Below are 19,409 nucleotides of genomic sequence, written 5' to 3'. Positions count from 1 at the left end.
TAGCGTCTATTTTTGGAAAGTAAGGCTTATACTATCACTGCTATGCAGATGATACGCAACTCTATTTGCCTTTAAAGAAAAAAAATGGTATAGACTCCCTCAGTGCCTGTCTCTCTGATGTTAAAGCCTGGATGTCCTTGAATTTTTTAAATCTGAATGAGAAGAAAACGGAGATCATTATGTTTGGCTCGCCTGATGTTCTGGAAAATTCTTTTAGAAATTCTGGTATTTTATCTTCTTCGATCAAATCAAGTGTAAAAAACTTAGGTGTATTTTTCGATAGTGCACTAAAATTTGATAATAAAATAAATGCAGTTGTAAAAGCGAGTTTTTACCAATTACGCATGCTGGCTAAAGTAAAGACCTTTCTTTCTTTTAAACACTTAGAAATTGCAACCCACGCTTTTATTTCGTCCAGAATTGATTATTGTAATGCGCTGTATTTGGGAATAAATCGCTCGTTAATAGCGAGATTACAAATGGTTCAAAATTCCGCTGCGCGGCTGTTAACCGGCGTTCGTAAATACGAACATATTTCTCCTGTGCTAATGTCTTTACATTGGCTTCCGGTACAGTGTAGAATTGATTTTAAAGTGCTTTTGCTCGTTTTTAAATCGTTAAATGGACTCGCGCCCCTCTACCTCTCGGATTTGTTGTGTGAATATCGTCCAGAAAGAACTCTTCGGTCTGCCAACCAGAATCTGTTAACTGTTCCAAAGTCCAAATTAAAATCTAGGGGTGATCGAGCTTTTGCCATAGCCGCACCTAAACTTTGGAACACTTTACCGCTTCATATAAGAATATCCCCAACAATACATATTTTTAAATCAAAGTTAAAAACATACTTTTTTACTAAGGCCTATGACTCGTGATGATATTTGTTGTCTGATGTTGATGTGGTTTGTATATTTCTGTTTTTTTTGTAGTCATTATCTCATTGTACAGCACATTGGTCAACTGGAGTTGTTTTTAATCGTGCTTTATAAATAAATTGAGACTTGAGACTTGAGATATCTCGTCAATCAAGAGAAAACGCTTCCCCGCCAATGACGAGATTTTCCGTCTTTCCGCAATATCGCTTTTATACTTTTTATACAACTTTTTAAACCTGGAAGTATTGCCCTATGGCAAGCTGCTGCATGTCCGTGTCTGTTTTAAAGATCGCTCTGAATGGGATCTCTATGAAAAGTCCCGTCACAAAAATGGAATTATCTCAGCTTTTTGCTCAAAATGTGGTGTTTTTGCAGAAACCTACTCATATTCAAAAGCTGATTACAAAAGAACTGCTCAAGGTAGGATGAAACTTTTTTTTTTTTTGAAAGCAGAGGGTCTGTTTTTTATTTGATATATCATATGTTTATATATTTGAAGAAGAACATTTTCTGGAAGGCATTAAACTTTTGTGAAAATCATGAAAAACGCTGCCGCTGGCTGGCAACTTTTTTAAAAAACGCTGGTGGTGAAAGAGTTAAAATACATCAGTGGCCTTTGTTTTACCTCAAAATGCACACAGGTAATGTATTTAGTAAGGCATGTTTGTTAAACTAGCTATATTTCCTTATTAAACTAAGGCTTAGTCCTGGATTAAGCTAATCCTGGTCAGGGAAACCGCCCCATAGTGTTTATGGACATTTTCATTTTAGTTTTATGTATGTATGTTTGTGTTTTACTGAAACACATCAGTGAGATTTACAAGGAAATGAACTTCATCAGTTTATGTTTATATTAACTGTGTGATTTATTTTTTTATACAGTAATGAAATCAGATTTCTCTCATCAGACATCACTAAATTTTCTCTTATGTTTTTATTTCTGAATGATTTTTGTTTTTTACTTTTTTTTCATCATAACTCAATTTTAATGTTTTATGTTTGTGACTTTCAGTAAGAGTTAAAGTGTAGTGATGAATGTTGAATAAAATCTGCTTCAGTTATCAAATACATTACTGAGATTAAATTAAAATAAACTATTCAACATTTAAAGTGGACCAAAACTTTTTATAAATGTTGTCTTCGAATTTTAAACAATACTTGTCTGAGGACATCTTAGGGTGTTTTCAGACCTGAGTCTATGTTTCAGAACCTGCTGCTTTTTCTTCTTGGTTCAGTTTGTTTAGTCATATGTGAACATGGCAGGGGTCACAGCAGCCACAACTACCAGGGCTGCGTTCCCCGAAACCTTCTTAGCTCTACGTCGTTCTTAAGTTGTACCTTAAGCTGTACCTTATCGTTAATACGTGTTTCCCGAAACGTTCTTAGTTACGTATCCCTTCTGTAAGTCCTTCGTTCGGAAGGTTGGTCTGGAGCACTCTTAGCTATACCTTATCCCACTTGACTCCGCTAGGGGCCATGACTGTGATAAAAGCTTATGTATATTGCAGTCTATATAACTAAATATCTATAAAAAAGTTGAAGTACACTCCGTGTTAAATTAGGCATTTTTTTATTTAAAGAATAAAAAATTCACATAATTAGAGATCATTACACTGATGGTTATTTTAAACTATTAAAAAACATTTTCTGTTTAGGAGTTGGTAAAACTATGGCAGGCAGCTATACAGCGAATCCTACTATTTCATTTGTGCATTTCATATCCGTTAAATCTTTAGTTTACCGGCTATTTTAGCTGCAATAAAACAAGTAAAATCGCATGCCACGGGAGCACATTCATCACAAAATAATAATTGTTGATTTTCCTAAATATTATTATTGATGTTAAGTCGACTTTGCATCGAAGTTTTTAATGTTTTCTAACTTTGAGGCAGCTGCATGCCATATTCTTTATAAACACTCAAAAGAAACTCCACTTGATTATTGCTTGTATAAGGTCAACAAATTTTCCACATTAAAACTAATCAAAGCTAAAATCTAAAACAATCATAATATATATTTATATATCATATAATATATATGTTTATGTTATTTTTAAGGTAAACAGACAGGCGCGGCTCCAGAAATGCGTCCATTAAGCGTTATCCGCATAGTAAACGCGCTGTTGCGCATCCAGTGTCCAAGCACATAAACGCGTGAACTAATGAACAACAATTTGCTTTTATATTTTAAGTGTAATTCCAAGCCAGGTGACTTGCACGACCCACCTTATTTCCCTGTGCAACGCATTTATTGGGAACCCCTAATATAAATTATCCTTTAAAGTGAAGGAATAATGGATGCATTGGAGCACTTTATGCATGATACTTTTGGACATGAAGTTGCGGGTTTTGCATGGATTTGATATAAAATAAAATATACAAGGTTTATATTTAGTTGTTTGCAATTTGAAATATTTTTACCAGATATTCCTAATAAATGTAACTTGAACTATTTCTGAAATGTTTCTTTAATAAATAACACCGCTCTCTCATAACGCAGCGAAGTACCTATTACATAAAGTGAACAATTGATTGTCGAGCAATCGATATCAACCTATTCAGCACCATCGCCATGACAGCACCTGGTACCGTCGTACGTAAGAAAGTATACCTTAAGAAACCCGCTAAGTTACAGTTCGGGAAACATGCCTAGAAAAGGTAAACCTGTAGTTAAGGTTTAACTTAAGAGTCTTCGTAGCACGCTAAGAGTCAACGTTATCGGGAAACGCAGCCCAGATGAAGATCAATAAAACACTTGCAGGAGGTTCACAACAAGATTACAATATGCCCGGGATATGTTGTGCTGTTGGCGGCCGCTAGCAATTTTGGGCCCTATGAAAGAATATGAGGTCGGGCCCCCACCATACCCATTTCGCACCAAACATACAATCCAACCTACTGTAGCTATTCAAAATCTTTGTCTGCAATTTAAAAATACAGAACTATTTCTTTTGCTATTGTTATGACCACAATTAACAGTATTTATAGATACTTACAATGTCTGCAGCTAAGATAATTTATTGCGCAATTTAAATGTAATTGAAAAATACAGTAAATTAATCAAATAATCAGAGAAAATGCAACATTATTAAACAGATTAAAGATAAATGTGACCATGCCTGTGAAAACCCAGCTGAAGTATTTCTTTGTGATTTACTGTTTTGCACATAAAATCATCCTACATAATGTAAAGAACATTTTGTGAAAATATGAACTTGATATATTTAAAGACACACTATGCAGTTATTTTACCTTAATATAACAGCTTCAAAGTCATTTCGATGGTAAACGAAGTCATAGTATGGCGAATCATCCTTCTGTTGAAGCTCGGGGAGGACGCCGCTAGCAAAACCACCAATGCAAGCTTGAGAGAACCGCCCCTGACAAATCTCGCGAGAATCACGACTTAGGCTTGTTCGACTTCATGCAGCGCTGAAAGAACCGGCAGTCGGATGACGTAAAAGTACCGCGAGAATGATCCGAGACGGCACTTTGACGTCATCCGGCTGTCGGTTCCTGCAGCGCTGCATGAAGTCAAACAAGCCTATAACAACAACTGCACGCGCGCATTTGAGACGTGATGCTCGATGAGGGAAACAGCTAAGAAAACCCATTCGGAAGAGGGTAAAAAAGCGAAAGAGAGAATCTGACCGAGTTAGGAACCGGACAAGAGTCCCACTCGGTCAGGTTTTTACTAGTTGGCGTGAGCTAATAGACAGCCCTGGATGCAAAAGGGATGCTGATCTGGCGATCTTGTTGATGGACAAGTAAGTAAATCTCTTATTTGTAAATTTGTTTGCGGTCTATGTTGTATGTGGTTGCGCTTGCTTGCGTATTTTTTTGCTGTTCATTCATCCAGTGTTGATAATTAGACCAGTAAAATAACTTCAACATGGGTCTAGCTAGCTTACGATCATAAGAGCATTTAGCAGACTTGCTAACAAACACTTGTTTCTCTTACATGTTTTTTTTTTGCCATCTAAACTCAAGTGTTGTGTTGTGATGTGTACGTAGTCATTTGTCTAATTTCGATTTCTTATGGCCAACGAATAACGGCCAATGTTATGAAATAATGCAACGTATGCATTACAATTAACTTTGTCAATGCATTTTGTAATGTTTACAATTAAATAACAAATGAAATTATACAGTAGACATAACGTTAGACTATAGACTGTTTACTTGTGATTAAGCTGCAATCTTGTAAAAACGTAATAAGCCAGCAAACGCGGTAGGCTACTTTATTATTATATGCCTACTCTACACTTGGCATAAACTTCTTATTATCCTATTACCATCATCTGTAGTTTAGTAGACATGCAGTAGCCTAATATTTGTATGAAATTGTGAAACATTACCTGGTCATTATCTTCGGAGTCCATCTCTGCATATTCACGCCCAACACTATCCTTACAGGTATATTTTTTTCTCCTTCAATGCATGTGTTAGCCACGGATTGAAGATTGGAAACAGTTTATTTAATTTTAATTAACAGTTGAGTAACTTTTGGCCCTGAGTTAGATGTTGATTAACACTAAACCAGTCAAAAAATCCATCCAGTTTCCCCAGCTGTAAACCCATTGACTGTTAAAGTCTTTTTTTCTTATAATAAACTGACATGTTGATAACACATTCAGTTTATGTGTTTATGAGTACACTTTCAGAATGCTCTGTTACATGAAGATCCATACTGTATGCATCTGTAAGTGTGGTGGTGCTTATGGGGTGTCACGCTGGGACGAGTGAGCATAAGGGTGAGAGGAAAAAATCACAGTATACTCACTACAAAAATCTAGACTACACCACTGGGTAAGCCCTTAATTAAACTAATAAATGTGACCATTTAGTGCATTAGATATGTGTTCACTGCCAAGACGGACACAAATATGGCGGCGGTCATGGTAGAAGTGACATCTTTGGTACCCATGAATTAACCATGAATATATCTGATAGCTTTTTGTAGATGAATTCTGGTGAGCACGTCAATGCAATTTAACACAAAAGTGCACCTGTTCCTATTAAAAACAGCTTTTAATTGCTCTTCTCCACATAGGTTCGTGGTAAGAATGTTGTCCCACCTAAGTTTTGATTCCTACTTAAACAAATGAAGTAATATAACCACACTTACAAAAAAGCCACACAATAATCCTGTAAAGCTGCTCTCTGTCCATCCTGACTAGACCCCGAAGCCCCCGCCAGGTGCCGCCATTTCCACCATTTAGAAGTTCAGCTGCCGCCAGCCAATAATTTCCTAAGCCAAATTGAGCTGATAAAGTTTGGCTGAGCCGGCTAGAATTATTTGCATCAAATAATAATTCTATCACATAGAGACATACACACACAAAATATATAAACCAATACACGAGATCTATTTTCCGACTGGTTTCATAACAGCACAGTCTTGTGCTCACTCGTTGCTACGATACACAGAGGCCGTTTCTCAATCCAAAGGTTGCAGCCTGCGGAGGTCGCATATGCAGGCTGCATACGTCATCAAGCCTGGTTTATTTAAGTTAACTGAGCATTACATTCACAAGCCATACGCATATTACAACAATTTACAATTAACTAAGAATAAGAATAAACTTTATAATTGTTAATATTTTTAAATAAGACAGTCTTGATGACGTATGCAGCATAAAAATGCGACCTCCGGAGGCTGCAGTCTTCGGATTGAGAAACGGCCAGAGACTCACAGGGATGACGACCAATTAAAATTGCTACAGAAGAAGCGATGCATTTTTTTCTCGCACTGATCTAAATGGCGGAAAGAAGCAAGCAAGGTCATTTTGATCTCACTTCTCACATACTTTAACTTTCCTAATTCCTACTTACTTTTTTTAACTTAGACCTTCCCAGACTTTTGTTAAATCTTCAGGGCACGGTTGCACAAACCTGAATCAAAGATTGATGTTATGAACCAAATATTCTGGAACGGAGAGATTCGACAGCGAGTCTATTTTTGCTGTACAGCACGCAAGCTGCACGTGCTGATTTAAAGTGATAGCGCGTGTTTTGTGGTCAGAATGAACACAGATTCACACAAAAATGCAGTAATTTCACTCTAAATGGATGTAAATAAAGTTTTTCAGTAGTTTTTTCTGTAATCTTATTTGTTTAATCCCAGTATGAAGCAATTAAAGTAAAACACCACGAGTTGAAAAATTATATATATAAAACATCTTGTTAAATATTCTACCATGTTTATATACATGCATATACATAAAGTATGCTATTCATTTTACCATTGTTTAATTATACTAACATAGTCTTTTAGTTTTTATTTGTAGTAAAACAACACCCAGCAAACATAAGGCCAGCGGGCCAACGGCGGACCACCGGCGGCAAAGTTGGCGGTCCACCGGCGGATGCCGCCAGCGGCTCGCCGGAGTTTTGCCCATCGTTTTTCCCGCGGACCACCAGCGGCAGCCGCTGAGATCAGAGGTCCGCTGTCGGACCGCTGCCCCAGCTAACACAAGGCCATCGGACCAGCGGCGGATTCCGCCAGCGGCTCGCCGGAGTTTTACCCATCGTTTTTCCAGCGGACCACCAGCGGCAGCCACAGAGGTCCGCTGGTTTATACCGGTAACGTTTGCTAGCTCCCCACGGTCGGTCCGTGGTTCATAATCGTTTAATCATGCTAACCAAATGTCTTTCAACACAATAATAAACAATTAACATCAGCCACTGCTAATTTATTATTGTCAGTAAACAGAATAAATAACCAAATGCATATACATTTATCAAACGTGACTTACAAATAAAAACAACTAGTTTACACTTTTCTGTACCCATGCAAAGTTATCCATGATTTTACCATCATTTGCAGTAAAACATGGTAAATATAAAAACAACCATGGTTTTACAACAATTATAAAGAATAAACATTCTCTTACAACAGCATAGGTTAGTACTACATTTTAGTAACCACAAACTTTACCATGATTTAAAAATGTATGGTTTCAATGGTTTCACTCCAGCATTACTATAATACTACAATACTGCCCTACAAAGCCAAAGCACAGTAACTACGCATTTGGTCAAAATTGAGTTAAAGGTTGAAATGGGATTTGTGAGATCTGTTGTGTCTTGTGACAAAGTCTCCTGGTTTAATTTGTTCCATCAGAGAAATGTGTTTGCCAAAATTGTAGTAACATGTTTGACTGGCTGGTGTAAAAAACTTTAAGGGCATTTTTCCCAGTTTCAGTGTTTGCGTAGTTACTGCACTTAGCTTTTGTAGGGCAGTATAGTAGAACCACGGTAACAAAACCTTAGTTTGAAAAATGATCTGCAGTTTCACCAAAGTAAAACCATGACAGGGTATATTGTTCTGCACAATACATGCCATTTTAAGAAAATGCATGTTTCTAGGTTACAAAAGATCACTTAATCAGCCGAGGTGAGTGTGACACACTGAGGAGCGTATTCTGGAAACAAATCAATATTCATATCACAACAGCACTAATACAATACTAATACATGTGTTAAAGCCATGTTTAGTTAACAGAAAGTTATTATTATAGGGTAAGTAAGCAGGATTTCAACCCAGTTTGTGTTGTTACAATGTCTGTAATATGTACATTAACAATATTTGGATGATGCAAAAATCATTTTGGCAGAGTATTGTGGACAAATAAATGGAAATAAATCAGTAAAATTAGCTAAAGGAAAAAAATTCAAATATTAACATCTATTGTATTTGTAACAATATTAAGTGAGTTGAAAATCTGCAGAGTTGCGCTTTGGTGCAGTAATTACAATATATTACATTTGGCAGTTGTGTATGTCCATCTATAGATGCCATCATATAATGTCTTTGTGAGTGTTTACGTCATCTGAAGTCTTCACAAGTGAGACTGGATCCAAACATAAGCTCTAGTTTTCTTATGATGTGTATCTGATTGACAAAAACAGAAAAGCAAAATGAGAAGGATTAGGATTGCTGCTGTTCATATTATTTCAAGCAAAAGCTTATTTGCACATTTTATTATTTCATTACTGTAGAACAAGGTCATAAGATGTTTTAGTGTATGTGAATGCTTGTCTTAGAAAAAGTGTTTTTTTATTTGATTTTTTTACTTAGACTGTTTGAGTTTAAAATGTGAAAAAGTCTTGCCTTTTTATTGTACATTTGTTAAAGAGCAATTATGGTCCGACTCACGATTTTTTATTTCCTTTGGTGTTTAAGTGTATTAGTACATGTTAACGATATGCGTACAATGAGTAAACAAATAGCTATCGTTTCCAATGTAATTCTTTTTTCTTGGACTACTACACACACACACACACACACACACACACACACACACACACACACACACACACACACACACACACACACACACACACAAGCAACAATTTACTGTCTGGGCTTGTTTTCTTGGGGGCGGGGGGTAATCCAACCGTCTCCATTGACTTTGTATTGCGTGAGGCTGCCTGAACCTCCATGTCATTTCTGGCTTATAACAAATACCAGAACAATGCCTAAAAACTGCTGTGTGATAACATAGCCTGGCTCCGCCCTCCTACGTGCTTCCGCTTAATTTTCATTTCGCTTCAGACATAACAGTTACGTTGCCAGCTGGTAAGTCGTGAAATTACCAAAAATAACCAATAATTTACGTAACTAGTACGTTGTGTGTTAGCTGGGCACATGCTAACAGACTTTCCTCGAAGACACAGACCATTTCTATGAAGTAAATATTCAACAAAACTGTTTCTGTTACGTGTCAATAATAGTTGTGTATATATTTGTGTATTTTGAGTGACTAAACTTACCTGAAAACAGTAAAGAAACCCGTGAGAGGAGCTTCGTTGTTAGTCGTCAGTCCCGCCTCGTGGTAATCCGTGCTTGAGAAGGGAGGCTGTTGCTGTTCGACTTCCTGCAGCCCCACTAGAACTGACAGGCGGATGACGTTAAAGTGCCGCGAGAGTGAGACGAAATTACACTTCGTATGATTTCTCGAATCGTTCTCCCAGTACTTTGACATAATCCGGCTGTCGGTTCTTGGAGCGCCGCGTGAAGTCGAACAAGCCTAGTGTTTTAAAAAGGGCACGTGTTCAGCGCGCACAACACATGCCTCATGGCAAAGTCACAAATTGACATAATCACTACAACAATTTAAAATCTCCTCAAATGATTATGAAATTACAAACTCATTCTGTTGTCAAATTCATATATGTCCAAATTACCACGCCTGCACGTGGACTATATTGTATTAAACACTTATGTATAGTGCGCTCTTTTTATATTAAACTTTTGTTAATAATTTCTGTAATTTTTTATTCTATCCTTAAATAAGCCCTATATGCAGTCTCATATTGTTTTTCATGTATTTTCTTAAGAATATTATAATTCTTAGTTTCAGTAGAAATCTAGCGGCTTGCCACTGGTGTACCAACGGTGGTCCAGCAGCGGCAAGCCGCTGGTGGCTTGCCACCCAAGAAACGCCCGCAGACCAACAGCTTTTTTACATCCATTTGGGTCGCCGTGATTGTGATCCTGGAAGATGTGATCCTGGATCAACATTTTTTGTTTATCCTGGATAAATGTTTTAATCAAAGATACCCCAACCTACCCTTAACTCAAACCCTAACCATTTTTAAACCCTCAAATTAGTGTGAAATATTTTGAGGAGTATTTCTTAAAAGCCCCTAATCCAATCCTAAACCTAACATATACACTAATCCTTATCCTGCAATCTGATTGGTTAATGAAAATGTTAATCCAGGACCAACAATGATGTTGATCCAGGATCACATCCTACTTGGTGAAATCACGTTCACCATCGGTTTGCGTGTCGGTAGAAACCTGGCGGCTTGCCACTGGTGGGCCAACGGTGGCCCAGCAGCGGCAAGCCGCTGTTGGCGTGCCACCCAAGAAACGCCAGCAGGCCGACAGCTTTTTTACATTGGTCGGTTTGCCGAAGGTGCCCGACGGTGGTCCGACCGCGTCAAGCCGCTGACTTCGTGCTGCCCAAAAACCGCTGGCGGACCGCCAGGTCATTGTTTGCTGGACAGTAACCAAATTTATATTGTCTCATCACAATATCCATAACCATGGAATTTTTAGTTAAACTACGGTAATACAAATCATAATCAATCTGACAAAAACCGTTTTGTCAACCGTTAAAATTATGGTTAATTTTTCTAAGGAGAACTATACAAAATGATCTGTTTGATAGACGGGGAAGCGCACCTGTCAATCAGCGCTATTATAACAGCGAGGCCAGAGACGAACGTGCTCAGTAACGGGAGTAATATGGAATAATGTGTTGATCTTGAATGATTGTAAGAATACATTTGCTTTAAATATAATGTTTGTCATATAACGTTTTGGGAAATAATAAAGTTTTTTTTTTCAATTGTTATTGAGCTTATTTAGACTTGTTGCAGTTATAACAGCGTGTTTGGCGTATTTACCTCAGAGTTTATTTCAGTAATATTGCTGTTTTTCCAGTAATAATAATACAATTTGCATGTCACTCTTGCTTCCTTGTCTGTTTATTCATGTCATTATGCTGTTATTTTAATTATGTAAGAATATTTCTTGCCATATGAGACGTTCATTGCCGTTATATAAATACTCTTGTCTATGCAAATATATAAATATAGGAAATGTAGCCTATAATGCAGTGGCGAACCGTGAGTACTTCAGCTGGGCCTTCAAAATATGCAATGAAGTGCAAATGCCTCTCCATGCGCAATTACGCATGGCGCAATAAATGAAAGTCACAAATTTAATTGATAGGTTCTACTTACTACACCGCCTTAATTCTTAAAAACAGGAAAATGGAGACAAGTGAGCATGGGGGAAAAACACCAAAATAAATTGAGAGTAGTTTGTTTTTCGTAAATTTTAAAATTCAGAATATAATACTAGGCTATTCGTATTTCGTTAAATTATACAGTGAACGTGTAAAAATTCTGAGCACGCAAAGTTAAATTACAGAATAGGCATCGTTTGCTTTTAAATGAAGTTTTAAAGTTTAAAATTACTTTAATCTAACTGATAAACACAAATACAGACTCTGCTGCTCTGTAAATTTGCATTTAACAAGCTTAAATTATGTTCTTTAATTTTTGTTTTTTGTAAATATATATTTAGCTGTAGGATAGCTTGTTAATCTTTTTTCATAAGGGGAAATATAGCACCCTGCGTTCTCAGTGCACCTCCTTGTGGCTTATAACTGTTATATTTTGCGGGCTCGCAAAATCCCTAGCCCGAGCCCCGGTGAATGTTTTTGCATTCTCTGAGATTTAGTTAGGTAATTATATTGTATGTAATTCGGCGTCGCCTGCAGTCATTACTATCCTCAAGTGAAACTGTCAGGAAGTGAAAGTATAATTAAACTCATTATTTTTCTCGTGTTCACGTCTGATATGCGCAGCGCAGCTGCATGCGCATCTCTCGGCTGTGCTCTTCACGAGTACCCGCTTAAGTAATTTCGTTTTTACCTCAGCCCTATCAAACTAGCCACAACGTCAATCACGTTTTCTGCCATTTACCTCAACCACTCTCACCGCAGAGATTCGGGCCATTAGACGGTCTATGATTAGGACGACTTCTTCTTTGGTGTTTTACGGCAGCTCGCATCCAGTTTGTTGCATGATTAGGACTTCATGAAGGCTTACAATGTTTTGTTTTTTACCCGCCCACTTGAAATCAAAGCGTGATTGGTCGATTTGCCCGTCACTCTCCACACCAAAACACATAGCTTGGCCTTCCTTGGGATTCTTGAAGTCCTAACCAATGAATGAGCCAGTTTACCGGGCCTTAATAGAGACAGACGATTCTGATTGGATATGAACCTGACAGTAAGCTTAACGTTAGAACATAGATGAGAGAAAATATATTACATGTATTAAATTAAATTAAATATAAATTTAAACATGTAAAAACATATTTTTATTGAATACTTTATTATTTATTAGTATTATTATAAAAAATATTTTTATTAATTTTTTTAGGCCTTCTCTGAAGGCGTAGAAGGCCCTGAAGGTTCCCCACTGCTATAATGTAACCATGCCTGTCACCTATATTTTCTCTTCAAAAGTTATAATGCTAATTTATATTTATGATATATGTGGAGATAAATAGACCCTTGATTCTTTCATGTGTCCTGACCACTAGAGATTTTAAACATCCTAACTAGTCTATCAAATAATATCTAAAGTATATTGTTTTGTGAAAAAAAAACACAGGAGGCTATTATATTGTTTATTGAGGAGGCGCTTTTCAACAGAAAGTGTCAATCACCTGATCATTTGATATGCAGAAGCAGCGGTTAGCAACGCACTGCAAACGGAGTATGTGTGAAAGCACAATGGATGCTTGACGGATCCCACCGCATATGTACTGCAATACGCAAAGCAAACGCATTGCATACGGAGTATGTGTGAAACATGCGTAATTCACAACGCAAGCTTTCAGTGTACATTGAAGTGAAATGTGCAAAACTTTGTCCAAAATAATACTGATAACAGTGTGTGTTGTTATATTAGTTTTTCTCAGTCTCAATTTCTCATTACCTGTAAAGATCGAGATCTAGTTAATCAGTATAACATAGACATGTGTAGACATGTAGTGACAGCTTCAGTAATTTGCAGCTATGAAAAGTTTGGCTGCAGCAGTCATTTAGGTTTTGGCTGAGCTGGCTAGCCAGCCAATAACTTCATCAGCCAGCCATTATTCTCAAAACAAATGGCTTTGGGCTCTAATCCTGACAGACAATTTAAGCAGAATCACAGAAAATAAACAGATGCACTCTGAGCAATTAAAGGAAAGTTTACACACACATGACTTATATTAACAAAGTCTGCTTCATTTGGAAATATTGCCTTGTGTATGTGAACTGAACCAACATTGTAGCCATGTAACCCCCGGTTTCAAAACAAATCAATCAATCTACAGGTCTGAAAACACCCTAAGATTAACTTTTATGATCCACTTTCAATGTTGACTAGTGTCTATAAATCCATTACAGATGTTATGATCTCTATATAGTCTCACTATAATCTATATGTGATTTCTGTCTGAACATCAGATCACAATCTTACCTCAGTATCTCCAGTTTACAGTCAGGATTCTTCAGTACATCAGAGATCAGCTTCACTCCTGAATCTGTGAGTTTATTACCAGACAGATCCAGATCTCTCAGGTGTGATGGGTTTGATCTCAGAGCTGAAGTCAGAGCAACACAACCTTCATCTGTGATATCACACCAACACAACCTGTAGACAACAGAGACTTTATGTGAATGATACAAAACTACAAAGTTTGTTCACAAATCTCTAACCTCCATCTCTTCATGTAATGTTCCTCTTTCAATCCCTCAGTAACTGAGACACTGTGTGTTTAAATGGCAAATAAATTCATCACACAGCTGACTATTAGTGTTAGATGTCCTAAACCACATGAACATTTCTTCATAAATCTGTATTGAGTTCATGACTCACACTGAATACTTGATCTTATTTCCTCAAGTGTTTGTGTTCATAATGGACAAGATATTGTTTGACTCTCAGCTAACAGAGAAAAGTTCTAAGAACGTTCCCTGAAAGTTCCCAAAAACGTTCTGCCAACATAAAAAGTGTTCAGTTTTCTTGATGTTCTAAGAATGTTTCTGGATTGTCTGAACGTTAGAGGAATGTTAGATTCTACCATTTTCAAACTTTATGTCAATGTCATGTTTTAATGTTCACACAATGTTTAAAACAACAACTGTTTTATAGACTTATTTGCTTGTTATGTAAATGATAGAGTAGGACTGGACAATAATTCAATTTCAATATATCTCGCAGTATAATATTTTTCGGTAACAGTGATATGGTTTCTAAACACATTTCCGATATTTCGATACATTACGGCGTCCTGTGGCCGTTCACATGTCACATGTAAAAACGCATGTTAAACACGGGTCAAGGGGCTACTTCCCTATTAAACGTGTGGTGTCTTGTAGTTAAAGGACAAGTTCGGTATTTTACACTTAAAGGCCTGTTTTCAGATTGTTTATGATGAAATAGAACGGTTTTGACTGAAATTTGGACATATGATGCTGGCCTGAAAACTTTCGGGTGTTTATTGTATTACCCCCCACCTCTACAATGGCTGTATAAGTGGAGTGGAACAATCCTTCCTAAAATGCATTAAACTTTCGTTTACAAAGACGTGAAACTCACCGAGTGGTCAGGGGTGTTCACTGATATGCTCACACAAAAATCGTTGCAAAAGATGCTTTCCAACAGCTGTTTTAGCATTCGTTGTTAACTTGTGGACCTATTTTTCCAAACGCCTCACACCCGTTCATTCTTCCATTGAGAGCTTGAATAATAGACACTCCAGCCCAGTTGGTGGCGATAATCCACCTTTGCCAATTGCAAGAATACAAACAAAGTTCCCGGCGCGGAGTAATACCGTACATCACAACACATCTAATACAAGTCAATGGAGTTGGACAAAAACTACGATAAAACCTGTTGGAAAGCGTCTTTTGCAGCGATTTTTGTGTGAGCATATCAGTGAACACCACTGACCACTCGCTGAGTTTCACGTCTTTGTAAACGAAAGTTTAATGCATTTTAGGAAGGATTCTTTCAGTGCACCTATGCAGCCATTGTAAGGGTGGGAGGTGATACAAGAAACACCCGAAAATTCTCGGGCCAGCATCATATGTCCAAATTTCAGTCAAAACCGTTCTATTTCATCATAAACAATCTGAAAACAGGGCTTTAAGTGTAAAATACAGAACTTGTCCTTTAAGCAACCATGAGCCACAATCTCCGGGACGACAAGCAAATGGAATGCGGATTTAAATTCGCTCATCTGTACCCAGGGGCGCAATGAACAGTTTCAAGGGGGGTATGCAAGACAGAATTTTGGGCCCCTTCCTTTAGATGATTGTTTGACTTTCATACCATAATGTGTAGCTATGTAAAATTACTCAGTTGAGTGCGTTTATTTACTTTTACAGGTCGCATTTGCAACTAAAAATAAACGCATGAAGCAAAAAAAAAAGATTTATTCGAAAAACGAATAGCCTACCATTTTAATCTGGAAAGGCAGAAAACATTCACGTGACTGATTTTAAATAGATCACTAAAAGAAGAATAATGCATGGAGATGCATTTCTGAATCTATGGAAGGTGCTTTGAAAGTCGCGGCAGTCGAGTTTTCTGCGCAGTTTTAGAAGCGAAATATGTACAATTATGTTTAGCCTATAATAGTTTATTCTTCAGAGTTCATATTGATGATGATCTTATAGTCCATTTAAAAAATTTCTTAGGAACTGACTGTATTCGTCAGAAAAACACCAAATAACTTATATTCTCTTTATATCGCTGTTCTCTGTGTGTGTGGTTTGTGTTCCGCCCTCCGCTCATGACAAAAATGCGTGGCCGGCAAAATTAAAATTAATATTACATTAATCTTTAAGAGTGTGCGCTTCGCACGCACACGCCCTTCGCCAGTGACAAAGAAATTGCAAAAAGCACAATCGGCTAAAGTTTTAAATATGACGTTGATTTTTAAAAGTCAAAATCATACCGCAATTAAATGTGCTGCTGATGGGCATGCAAATTTAATTTCTGTGCACTGAAGGCTGTTTTTTGAAAAGCGATTAAAGTGATATACTCCATAATATGATTTTGCACATACAACAACAACTATATCAATACAAAGATAATACTGCATGTTTTGGCATTTGGTAGTATATTGCAGTGGTTTATATTTGTTACGTAATGATGCACGGTGTTCTTTTTAATGTTCTTTTTCTTTAATATTCACAACACTTATTAACAAAACATTGATTAAAATTAAGAGACAAATTATATTAAACGAAATTCATTTGAAGCAAACATTTAAAGCAAACAAAACTTAAACTCGAAAATTATCTCTTAAGGCAAACTCCATTTGTACCGTCATATTAGGCTTCAATTCATTACAACGCCCAATATATGCCGTTTAAAATCGAATTAAATTAAAACAAAACATTAACAACATTACAACAATATTTAAACACAAGAATTCTCACACATTAATATAAAACAGACATTCTCTATTAGGATACATGTTAAAAACAATCTGACATAGCGCTTATAAAAGCTGCACTAAGTTTACTATTTTGGGCAAAACCTCCGTTGCAAACCTGAATAAAAATGAATCACTTTCACTTTGAAAATGGTGCGCTGACACATTAAAACCAGCTCTTAGTCATTTAAAATTTAACTCAACTATGGCTTAGACAATTCTCCTATTTCATGTTTATTTAGAAAATAATATTTTTAACTACGCCTGTTAAGTTATTGTCCGTCTTAGAAATGCAATAGTTGTCAGCAGTCGCTGTGCTAATATTTCCTTTGTATTATTTCCTAATATTTTACTTTGCATAGCAAACCCACCAAACTGATCCCAAACCAAAATGTTGCCTACTCACCCGTATCCATATCCATACCCGCACAATCAAATTAAAACCACCAGAACCGCCAAATATGTAATTGCATCTACTAGGTCATGCTAAAGTGTCTAAATTTTACTTAACACAAAGTCATTCACAGTAGTTTTATATTAATTTACATTTTACTACAGTATTAATAATTAAACGTGTACAATAAAAAAAAACGGAAAAGTGATGACGGTGGGCCCCCTAGCATACTCATGGGCCCATATGCCTGGCATACTCTGAACCCCCCCTAACGGCGCCCCTGTCTGTACCTCGCACCAAATCATATCATTGACACCACCATGCGATCAATTAATCTATTCGGGACTTTGTAGTGTTTGCTCAGAGAAGAGCTGTCACTCAGAAGTATGAGAAGGAGGTGTGGGGTTAGTTTGCATCAAGTCACAGCTTCCAATGACGACATCATATAGAGAGGGAGAACAGGAGATGTAATAAACACAAACTAAATTACTGGTGAGAAAAAATAGGCTTAAGCCATAAGGTGCCAAGGTTAGAAAAGGGTAAAGATGAGGAGAAAAGATACAAGTATGTATGCTGCTGTGTCATCTGGTTATGAGTTATATGTATAATATAATTAAATGTCTAGTATCAAATCACTGATTCTTGAAACTTTGGCAAAAACATGTCCCATTAAGAAAAGTGCTAATTCTGTTGGAAATTAATAACATTTTCATGAAGAAAAAGAATCAATGTTATAATCAGGGGGTCCTTTGCACATATGTAAGGTTCTTTTATAGGTTTATTTTTATTTTTTATTAATTTAATGATTATATGCAGGCCCATTGTCTACAAAATCAGCTGTCCTCGGTTAAGAGATAACCATTTCAACTTGATTAAAAAAGCCAAAAGTAATAATTGAATTGAATAATATATTTAACACATGAAAGAGTACATTGTAATATGTTCAATTCAATTCAATTTTATTTACATAGCGCTTTTCACAAGTGTTAATTGTTGCAAAGCAGCTTTACATGAGAAGATGTAGAGGAGAACACAGAAAATCAATAGATAATATAAGAAGTAGAGATATAGCGGCTAAGGTTAAACCGTACAAGCGAGCATATTAATAATGTAACTTATACAGTAAAGTGCTAAGTTAAGCCAAAGTTGGCTGACTCTCCCTGGGACGAAAAAACCCCTATGAAAAAACCCAATGGGAAAAACTCCTAGAAGGACAAAAACCCTTGGGAGAAATTAATATATATTTATATATATATAGATACGGTAGGGATAGGAGGCGGGTAAGCGGATTAAACTGGTTTAGCCGGTGGTCATTGGTCGGGCATCGGCTGGTCATCACGTTGAAGGACAGCCAGTAGATCAGTGGTGCAATGACCTTCACAGCAACATGAACTGGGTCTATTTGTCATATTGTCCTCGGGGTAGAGGACGAGACAGGGAGACAAAAACAGAGTTCTATTAGCGTAGGGGCCGTTCGCATGTAATGCAAGTGTCAAACATTATAGTGGTTTAAGTCAGCTCGGTTCCAGACAGGCTAACTATTGCGGCAATAGTGTATTACCCATATGAGGTATGTGAGTGCTTTGTTCTAGACAAACTAACTACTGCGGGAAATGTACATTTACTGGACATTTTATGTGAATGCTTTGTTAAAGAAGAATGTCTTAAGTTTAGATTTAAATTGATCGGCTGTGTCTGATACTGATTATTTGGTAAATCATTCCAGAGCTTAGGGGCTAAGTAGGAAAAGGATCTACCACCTTTAGACACTTTTGATATTCTAGGGATAATTAAGTGACCAGAATTGTGTGATCGCAGTTTATGGGGTTGATTGTATTCTGATAGTAATTCTTTAATAAATGAGGGCGCTAGGCTATTTAAGGCTTTGTAGGTGATTAGTAGTATTTTAAATTGTATGCGATATTTAACTGGTAGCCAGTGTAAAGATGCCAGAATTGGACTGATGTGGTCATACTTTTTAGATCGAGTAAGCACTCTTGCGGCAGCGTTTTGAACCAGCTGTAGCTTGTTTACCTGATTTGCATGGCATCCCCCGAGTAACGAGTTACAATAGTCTATTCTAGAGGTCATAAAAGCATGGATAAGCTTTTCTGCAT

The sequence above is a fragment of the Misgurnus anguillicaudatus genome, unplaced genomic scaffold, assembly GCF_027580225.2.
Source record: "Misgurnus anguillicaudatus unplaced genomic scaffold, ASM2758022v2 HiC_scaffold_33, whole genome shotgun sequence".
NCBI lineage: Eukaryota > Metazoa > Chordata > Actinopteri > Cypriniformes > Cobitidae > Misgurnus > Misgurnus anguillicaudatus.
The sequence above is the reverse complement of the archived record's forward strand: the minus strand, read 5'-3'. Positions refer to the sequence as shown.